Source organism: Silene latifolia, chromosome Y (assembly GCF_048544455.1).
Source record: "Silene latifolia isolate original U9 population chromosome Y, ASM4854445v1, whole genome shotgun sequence".
Classification (NCBI taxonomy): Eukaryota; Viridiplantae; Streptophyta; class Magnoliopsida; order Caryophyllales; family Caryophyllaceae; genus Silene; species Silene latifolia.
The window spans coordinates 44,259,799-44,270,924 of NC_133538.1; the positions used below are offsets into that span (position 1 = coordinate 44,259,799).

Consider the following 11,126-nt stretch of genomic DNA (forward strand, 5'->3'; position numbering starts at 1 on the left):
TATATTTGTCTAGCAAGGCTTGTGTTTCCGCCCGGAAGTGGGAGCCTTGGTCGCTGATGATTTCATGGGATACCCCATATCGGCAGATGATGTTGTCCTTGATGAAATTGGCCACTTGTTTGGCGGTCAAGATTGCATAGGACTCTGATTCCACCCATTTGGTGTAGTATTCGATGGCGACGAGGACAAAGCAATGCCCTTTGGTGCCTATCGGGTTGACTTTCTTGACGATGTCGATGCCCCTGGTCGAGAAGGGCCAGGGTGATGTCATGGTGGTATGTGTTGTATGTTGGCGAAGATTTGGCAATTATAGCAATGTTTGACATAGTTTCTGCAATCAGCTTCTATGGTGGTTCAGTAGTAGCCTAACCGCATGATTTTTCAGGCTAGCATCATTACGCTCATGTGAGGGTCGCATTCTCCGTCGTGGACCTCTCCCATGACTTTTTTGGCTTGTGGTGATCAAGGCAGAGGAAAAGGATCCCCTGGGGTGTTCTTTTGTATAGTTGTTCTTGGTTTATCACGAATTGTGATACAAGTAAACGGATGGCTCTTTGTCCTCTTGTATCAGAGTTAGGAGGGAATTTGTTTTTGGTTTTGTAGTCGAGGATGGCTTGGTACAAAGGTTCGACATGGTTCTCCTCATCGTTAATGATGGCGCAGATGTGAGCTGGCTCGCTCCTTCTCTCGACAAATAAGGGCATTGATGTCATGTCGTCAGGTACGTTGACGAGCGCGGCAAGTTTTGCCAGGGCATCAGCAAATTGGTTTTCCTCCCGTGGCAAGTGGAAGTAGTTGACTTGGTCGAAGAATTCGGCCTCTTGGTTGATTTTTGCTTGGTAGGGTGCAGGTTGTCGCTTCGGATTTTCCATGATCAGGACACCTGATTGATGATGAGTGAGGAATCGTCGTGGACCCTCAACCTCTTGATGCCAAGTGTTATGGCTACTTGTAGGCCGATGAGGCATGCTTCATACTCGGCGGCATTGTTTGTGACGGCGAAGTCTAGCTAGACTGAGATCGGAACGTGTTCCTCTTCTGGTGATATTAGGATAATTCCTACCCCGAAGCCTCTCAGCTTTGATGCATCGTCGAAGTATAGGTCCCATGCGTCGGTGTCGGCACAAAGGATGTCTTCGTCAGGATGTGACCATGTGTCGGTCATTGTATCCTCATCGATGGGGTTTTCTGCTAGGAAATTGGCGACTTCCCTTCCCTTGATAACCTTGAGGGATATGAATTTGAGGTCAAATTAGGATAGCATGAGTGTCCATCTAGACAGCCTTCCGTTTAGTATGGGTTTTTCGAACATGTATCTGACGGGGTCCATCTTGGAATAGATTTGAACTGATAAGGCTAAATTCGTATCACGTTCATCAAAGTAAACCTATATTACTACTAACTAATAGCTAGCGGTAAAAAGGGTCGAATCCACAGAGAGGCAAGGTAATTATTCTAGTTTGTTAATATTTAAGTCTGTCTTAAAGTAACAATTTTTTGGGGTTTTGAATGTTTGATTTATAACAACTAATAACAAGTGAAATAAAGATGAATAAAAATAATATTAAAAAGTCTAGGGATCAAGTTCACTAAGTAGTCATCAAAGGGTAAGGTTTAATTCATTGATTGAGCAATTTATATTGTTGAAAGTCATGTAATCGGTCGATTCTAATATGTCTTTTTTGGTCTAAACTTAGCATGCAATCGCTATTATTAAGTCGGTCTAGTTCAAATATCGTGGCCTATACTAGTCTTAACCCTGTCGGTGATAATCCTAGTTTATGCAAGACTAATTAATCAATTCTGATCAGTAATTAATCAACTAGATTTAAGACGATAATTAAACAACAATCAAAAGCAATTTAACAATCAATTCATTAATAACCCCTTTTCTAACAACCAAGATCCCCTTTAACCCTAGATAAAAGATTTAGCTACTCATACTAAAGGGAAGAACAACAATAACAATAATAAGAAACATAATGAACAATAATAATAGATGAATAACGATTGAATAATAATAATAACTGAGGAAAGATTAAAGAGTACCGTAATAATGAAGAACAAGCTTAGAAGATCCGAACAATAAACTAAACTAAACTAAACTAAACTAAGAGTTTTAGAGTTTTCGAAGTGAAACCAAAGCGTAAAATAAACTAGGGTACGATTTAGGTATTTATAATAAAACATAACCGATTTAAAGAAAATTGCGGAAAATATAGAAATTGATGGTTCCTCGATCGAGCCTTGAAGTAAACGATCGAGTACATGTTTCTTCGATCGAACCTACTTCTACTTGATCGAGAATTTCCCTTGTTTCAGCTCCTTTCTTCGTGTTGTCTTCTTAACTTCTCTTCCTTCATTCTTATGGATTCCCGTGATATGCTTCGTCTATTCCTTCATGCCTACTCCGCGATGCCCATTTCATTCCTTTCCTCCTCAAATGCATTATTCTTCCATTAAACATCAAATAGCGGAAGTATCATCGTTCTAACATAAAAGGCATGTAAATGATTTAATTTAGCACGAAAACCGTATCAAAAGCAACTAAGGGGAAGCATAAATATGTATATAATTATGACTCATCAAACTCCCCCAAACCATCTCTTTGCTTGTCCTCAAGCAAAGCATCACTCAATACAAAAGGCAATCATGGCGAATAAACAACTCAGAGCTAATGTTGATGCACATACAAATCCCAAGCTATCCATATCTGTAACAAAGTAACGATCAAAGTGTACCAATAAAACAAATTCAAAGGTACGAGAAATAGAAAACGCAGCTCAAGTCTCAAGTCACCATACTATAGATAAATGCCAAATATCTTTCGATCTTGCAAGATAAATTAGTCGGATTCTCGCGAATTTCACTCATGCACTCATAAGTATGTAAGGGTGAGTTATATGTGAATATAGAAAGAAGTAGAAACACTCACTCGACTTATGAAACATGCATGCAATCTAATGTGATAGAGATTTCCCCAACTAATATGCATCCAATATGTAGACAAAAGTACATGTATCAAGGACAATAAGGGTGGCAAATGGGTTAAAGGGATAGAAATGGTTTGTGCCAAAGCACGTTATGGATATGTGGAGCTAAGACGGTAGTCGCAGCGCTAAATAAAAACCAAAACCAAATCTATGATAATAAATGAACTCAACTTAGAGAAATAATCTCAACTTTACAACACATGAGAGTGAATGAAGTACACTCAAAATATGCATTAGACTCTAACGACCATCCTTTTGATCCTTGACAAAACCAAATGAAGCAATCAATTTCTCTTTTCTTTTTCTTTTCAATTCTTTTTTTCGATTCTTTTTCTTTCTTTTTCTTTTCTTTTGCTTCATATTTTTTTCTTCTTTTTCCAACACAAAGATACAACACAATTGCTAAATAATTCTACTACACCCACAATAAACAATAATAGTCCCAATCACAACCATAGTATTAGAATAGACATGATAAACAAGCAACTGCGATTGTCCCGATAAGGTAGGCAAATTCTTGGATTGTAGCTATTAGACGTAGGATATGAAACGGCTACAAGGGTTCAAACTGGCTACACAAAAGGTAATGTAAGGCTTATTTGAACGGTAAGAACCACTATACACATGTACTTAGTCAAATGAAAGTAATAAAAGTATCAAGAAATTAATGTCACACTTATGCAGTTTAATATTACATATTCCACAAGGAGAAACCACACTCAAACCTAATTGACAATGAGGCCAGTTTATTGATGTTCGTGGCCTAGGAAGCTTCATAGACCTCAGAATTTAAGTAGTTTACCAATATAATTGTGTCAAATCTAATTAGCCTGAGGCATGTAAATACGGTTAAGACTTGAATTATGAGCTTTGTTTTCATAAATAACGGGTTAAAACAATGTACATGGATAACTAAACAGGATTCAAATGCAAAAACAAAGCAATTTAACACCATTGTTATTTAATTAACCAAGACTTGACCTAAAACAAAGGAAAAACATGTTTTTGTATTTTGAATTTTGAATTTTTATGGATTTTTTTGATATAAATGCACACTACAGAAATAAACACACAACATAAATTAACTCCTCCCCCAAACCTAAATGTCACAGTGTCCTCATTGTGACGCCTAGAGCATAGCAATCACATAAACATCTCCCGCAACCTAAAGGACATAACTAACAAAAGGAATGGGAAATAATTAGAGATAATACAATAAAAGAAGGTACAAGGGAAGAGAATGTCGGGTAAGAGCGTAAAATTCCCCCGAAACCAGCTGCAAAAATAGGGGAGAAAGATCAATCGCGCAATTCCTATCATCGTATGGCTACGTAAGAAACCCAAAACACGTGGGTACTCGATTGAGCCTGCCAGCACTCGATCGAGTACTCATTTGGCGAACAAATATCTGCATTTAAAATCAGTGCGCACACAAATCACAATCAATACAATTTAAAGCGTGTAACAATAAACCTAAAAGTAGCGCATGTGTTACACAAAGACATAAGTAGCACCAATAAATAGTCCAAGAGAAAATAAATGACAAATAAAGTTATTGCTCATCAAAATCAAAGTCTAATATAAAATATGAGCAATGTTCATCGTTCTTCAAGTCATCATCACTTGGTAGGAGATAGGGCACTTCATCCGTCATAGGAGCTTCATCAAAAACTTTGACTTGCTCCCGTTTGAAGATCTCAGCTTCCAAAGCATCCAAATCGGCTTCTATGTCAACATTCTCATCACAGTTATAAATTAGCTCAGAAGGAGGCTCATCTCCATATATCAACTTCTTTATCTCATCTACTTCCTTGCTCCATGGATATGACATAACAGCAGGGGCGTCCGGTGGATTCCTGTCAAAACATAATGCAAGACAATTGTCAAAAGTAGGATCAAGAGCATTAATCATATGACAATAAGCTTTTGAATCAAGAGGACGTGATGCTTTTTCAAGATCAAAAGTGATAGTATCTTCTCCAATATTGAACGTAAGACTTCAATGCCTAACATCTATAACCGCCCCTGCTGTATGCAAGAATGGTCGGCCTAGAATAATAGGAACAAGAGAATCTTCAGCTATATCTATCACTAGAAAGTCGAATGGAATGAAAAATTTCCCTATTCTAACTGGCACATCTTCTAAGATACCCATACGGTGCTTAATAGACCTATCAGCCATCTGCAAAGTCATATTAGTACATTTAAGCTTACTCATGTTTAATTGATTGCAAATTTTATATGTCATGACACTGACGCTGGCTCTTAAATCACATAAAGCATTGTCAATAGTTAAAGGGCCTATATTACAAGGAATAGAAAAACTCCCTGGACCCTTAAGCTTAGGTGGAGAATTGGCTTGTAATGCGGTGTAGCATTCATGAGTGAACGCGACAGTCTCCACTTCATCAAAAGACCGCTTCTTTAACAAAATTTATCTCAAAAACTTAGCATAAGCTGGCACTTGAGTTACCAATTCAGTAAATGGCACTGACACTTGAAGATTCTTTACCACTTCCATGAACCTTCCAAACTGTTGTTCAAGTTTGGATTTCTACAATCTTTGAGGAAAAGGTAGTTGAATTTTAATCGGCTCGGCTTATTTCACATTAGAAATAACTTTGGAAGCATCGTCATCAGCTACAAGAGTGACTCGATTGAGTCTAGTGGTTGCTCGATCGAGTTCAGGGGTGACTCGATCGAGTCTAGAGGGTACTCGATCGAGGAACCTACTTTTGTCCAATGTCGTAGCTGAAACACGAGAAAAATCACTATTAGTGGGGTGCCTCGATCGAGCCCGGGGTGAACTCGATCGAGTACGGGTGATCCTCGATCGAGCCCATGTTTACTCGATCGAGGAACCATGCTGTACATCATTTTTTCGCTTTTCGTCCTTTCCCGTGCTTGATCTTTGCAAATTTCTTTCTCGTCATCGCTCAACTCGAGATTGTCCAATCTCTTAGGATGCATATAGGGAACTTCTTCATCATTAATGGGCATGTCCGGACCATGATAAGAAGTACCGCTCCTCAAATAAATAGCATTAACTTGCTCATGTGCTTGCTTACCTCTAGAAGGAAGACCGGACTGTTTTGAAGGATTTTGAGCCGCCATTTGAGCAAATTGAGTATCCAACATCTTGTTATGAGCCATAAGTTTGGAAATCTGAGCCGTTTGCTTTTGTTGATTCAACAAACTTTGTTGCAAGAGAGCTTTCATCTCGGCCATCTCATTACTTGGAGCTTGAGGAGGAGGTTGAATTTGTTGAAAACCTCCTTGATTTTGCCGAACAAAATTTCCTTGTGGTTGGTTACCACGATTTTGAGGAATAATATAAGAACCTTGTTGCGGAGCTTGAGCAAAAGCATTCTGACTCCTTTCAGGGAAGAAGTTAGAATATGGAGTACCTTGCTTGAAAGATTAGAAGGCATGAACTTGTTCAATAGTACTCATACACTTGGCCGCAGTGTGGCCATCTATCCCACATCTATCGCAGGACACTTCTTGTTGAACCATGTAAACCGTTTCTTGCTTACCCAAAAACTGAATATTCTTCAATATGGCTATTTGAGCCATTAAGGCCTCCAGCTGCTCCGCAATAGCATTGTCTGAACTACTTCCTCTCTTACTACCTCAGGGGTTACCATACTCAGCTGTGTGAGTAACTATCTGATCAATCAACTTCTAAGCATTACCGTCATTAGTATTATCCTAGAATCTCCCATTGGCAGCTGAATAAAGCAAGGCTCTATGATCGTCATACAACCCGTTGTAAAACTGGTTGCAAAGGAACCAAATATGAAAACCATGGTGAGGGACGGATCGAAGTAGCCGTTTGAAACGAACCCAAGCTTCATTAAACTCTTATGTGGGACCCTGCTTAAAACTTGTAATCTGGCTTCTAAGAGCATTAGTTTTCTGTGGTGGAAAATACCTCTTGTAGAATGCAAGAGCTAATGAAGTCCAGTTAGTAATTGCGTCGGTCTCCATATCCAAGTCACGAAGCCACTTAGCTGCATCATCTCTCAAAGAGAAAGGAAATAAATTCTGTTTGACTTGATCTTGAGTCACCCCAGCTGTCAAAGGAATAGAACAGCAATATGTAACAAATTTCTCCATGTGCTTTGCAGGGTCCTCTCCAGATTTTTCTCCAAACATATTTTTATCTGCTAAGCTTATATAGGAAGGCTTGATCTCAAAAGTCCCCTTATCAGTGGTAGGGAGCTTGAAGCCTTTAGGAATAGAATCAACCGTGGGCTCGGAATGACTTGCCAATGTCGGCATCTTTGATGTTGTAGACACCACAAGTGCAAAAATAAGTGTGTCCTCTTCTAAGGGCGAATCTTATGCAAAAGTATACCGCTCGTAGTCAAGTGTACTCAAGTCTTCCACCTGACTTACTTCTCTTTGAAATTTTCGTCTGTACCGAAAAGTCTTTTCTGGCTCGGGATCAAAAGGTATAATCTCTTACCTGTTAGACCTGGGCATACACAAAAACAATAAGAAAAGATAAAACTATCTCAAGGAACTGATGCTCCCTTAGAAAAAAAGACAACAATAAACAAAAACAAACAGAAAAGTTGTTGCCTACCCCGGCAACGGCGCCAAATTTGATAAGGCTAAAGTCGTATCACCTTAATCAAAGTAAACCTAAATTACTACTAACTAATAGCTAGCGGTAAGAAGGGTCGAATCCACAGGGAGGCGAGGTAATTATTCTTGTTTGTTAATATTTAAGTCTGTCTTAAAGTAACAATTTTTGGGGGTTTTGAATGTTTGATTTCTAACAACTAATAACAAGTGAAATAAAGATGAATAACAATAATATTAAAGAGTCTAGTGATCGGGTTCACTAGGTAGCCATCAAAGGGTAAGGTTTAATTCATTGATTGAGCAATTTATATTGTTGAAAATCATATGATCGGTCGATTCTAATATGTCTTTTTAGGATTAAACTTAACATGCAATCGTTATTATTAAGTCGGTCTAATTCAATTATCGTGGCCTATACTAGTCTTAACTCTGTCGGTGATAATCCTAGTTTATGCAAGACTAATTAATCAATTCTGATCAGTAATTAATCAATTAGATTTAAGACGATAATTAAACAACAATCAAAAGCAATTTAACAATCAATTCATTAACAACCCTTTTTCTAACAACCTATATCCCCTTTCACCCTAGATAAAAGATTTAACTACTCATACTAAAGGGAAGAACAATAATAACAATAATAAGAAACATGATGAACAATAATAAAAGATGAATAACGATTGAATAATAATAATAACTCAGGAAAGATTAATAAGTTCCGTAATAATGAAGAACAAGCTTAGAAGATCCGAACAATAAACTAAACTAAACTAAACTAAACTAAGAGTTTTAGGATTTTTGAAGTGAAAATAAAGCGTAAAATAAACTAGGGTACGATTTAGGTATTTATAATAAAACATAACCGACTTAAGCAAAATTGCGGAAAATATAAAAATTGATGATTCCTCGATCGAACCTCGAAGTACTCGATTGAGTACATGCTTGCTCGATCGAGCCTACTTCTACTTGATCGAGGATTTCCCTTGTTTCAGGTCCTTTCTTCGTGTTATCTTCTTAACTTCTCTTCCTTCATTCTTATGGATTCTCGTGCCATGCTTCGTGTATTCCTTCATGTAACACCCCCTTTTTACCCGGCCAAGGTAATTGGGAGACGTTACCATCTCGGTTTCCCGAGGCATTGAATTCGGAATTACAATTAAGAAACTTCATTAAATAAATAACAAGTTTAGTTATTACAATCATAAACTAATGAATAAATGAAATACAACTCGTCTATGACTATGTCATGTACCTAGTGACTATGTACTCGACTCCAAAATCCGTAGCGCGACCCGAATCCCGATCACGTCAACAAGCAAACCTGTACTTAACCTGCTCCCCATATGATCGGAAATATCATATGGATCGATACAGGCCACCACGGAAATAGGTGACAATTACACAGACTGACAAACTTCAGTTTCAATAAATAAATACAGTGTGACTAAACTCAAAAGTGTGTGAGTATGCAACATGACTAAAACATGAGTGAGACGCTATCGAACAACAACCACTTCGGTATCGGGACACGCCCAGACGTACCCACTACCACCACGGTACCGGGACACGCCCAGACATGCCGACAACCACGCTGGTACCGGGACACGCCCAGACATACCAACAACCACAAATAGGTACCGGGACATGCCCAGACGTACCGGGTCCAGAAGACAACCGGTTCCCCTGCCAGACTCATGTCTCAACCACACGAGTCCCTCCGTAACTCAAGCCATTAATGTGCACATCCCTCTTGGTGTTGGAAGCTCCATGAGGCGACTCAAGCGTAAGACGGTCTCCCAATCGTCTTACATCTCCTCAATAACCAAGTAACACCACCAATGATCCCCAATACAACACAACAATGACTATACATGGAAAATGCAACACAACACCAATTACATGACTCATCATGAACTCTATCCCAACATATCATGGATAAAACTTTCTCAAATACCAACATGTTATCCCAATCGACTCATATATAAAAATGATGATTCAAGACACACAAATATGCACACAAAATATTGAAACCGAGTAGGATAAACCTACCTTTTAGCATTCTTCACAAGCAATCCAATTAATAAGCAAGATCCGTCTCATAACTATCACAAACCATCCTACATTATAACACAATACAAAACCTCTTATTATTACCCACTAATTACCCATATTAGACATACTAATTACTAACTAATTACCTAAATCAAAACCCCTAAAAGTTAGGGTTTACTACAAGATAAGAAAGGTTAGATCTTTACTTACAAGGTGGAAAGGATGATGAATAAGGTGAAAAATATCCTAGAGCAAGCTTGAATCCCCTAATATGGTGTTTGTGAGGGTTTTAGAGAGAAGGGAGAGAGTTTGGAGAGATAAGGAAGAAGATAGAATGAATGAGGATAAGGGGATAGATTTACTTATCCCATGTTCTGATTCAGCGCCACTCGGTCGAGTGGCGAGTCAACTCGGTTGAGTGTCACTCACTCGGTCGAGTGTCACTCACTCGATCGAGTGCCGAGTCCACTCGGTCGAGTGAACCTCACTCGATCGAGTGCGACGAATTTCGCATCAATGACCAATTTTCGTAAAAAAGTCATATCCCACTCGTTTCTTGGTCATTTTGGGCGTGTGACCTACCGTTACAATCATAAGAGAACAAGCTATCACCTTCAATTTGAATAACCTAAATATCATGTATATATCTCAAGTTATGATAGTTTTAAGACGACCCTTCTATAGACGGGCATTGTCACAACTCCACTAAGTCTAATATAGGTTATACTCGGTCCACTTGGTCTACTCGGTCAAGTGAACGCCTTAGAAACTACGAGGTATTATAATATTTCCTCCTTAAAAAGAACTTCGTCCCCGAAATTCACACATGACTCTAACAAGGTATTACTAACTTTATACTCTATATCCCATCACAATCTCGGTCCTTACTCTCCTTTCACAAAGCCAAGGTAACACTATCTGAAAGACGTCCCATAAACTCGTAGCATCCACTCAAATGACAAGGTCAACCTCACAAGTGACTCTTACTACCGCAACACCTTTAGTACTATCTATCAAGTTCTATAGTACCAACGCTACTAATCCACTAATCCCACATCGATTCCCACACTAATCCAACATCGATTCCTAACACTCTTTCTTTAATTTCCAAATTATTACATTCACTCCCCCTAAAAGAGAACTTCGTCCCGAAGTTCAACTATCAAACCTCATAGTGTGCTCTCATACGGTCATTACAAAATTCCATAAATGACTAAGTTCCAAGTTTAACACTCTCTATTACTTATTGTAATTTTTTAATCAAACCTCATATAGTTATAAATCTATGGATATAATCCCCCATTTACAAGCCTCCCAAAGGTCAAGTGTCAGGTCAAACCCACGGTTCCAATCTATAATCCTACAAACGACTCCCAATTCATGTTGGCTATATGTATACGTATCTATCATGGGTATAACTCGATTATTATTACCTATCTATATCACGTTAAATCTGATACATTAACATGTATACACATCAATCACGAA

The 11,126-nt window shown here is 38.5% G+C and overlaps 1 non-coding gene across 1 annotated transcript; it reads left to right on the plus strand.

Moving 5' to 3' along the window:
• The first annotated feature begins 6,795 nt into the window (after positions 1-6,795).
• Positions 6,796-6,902, plus strand: LOC141636792 (small nucleolar RNA R71). Its single transcript, XR_012541377.1, has one exon. It is a non-coding gene; the product is annotated as a small nucleolar RNA R71 (small nucleolar RNA).
• Positions 6,903-11,126: the final 4,224 nt, after the last annotated feature.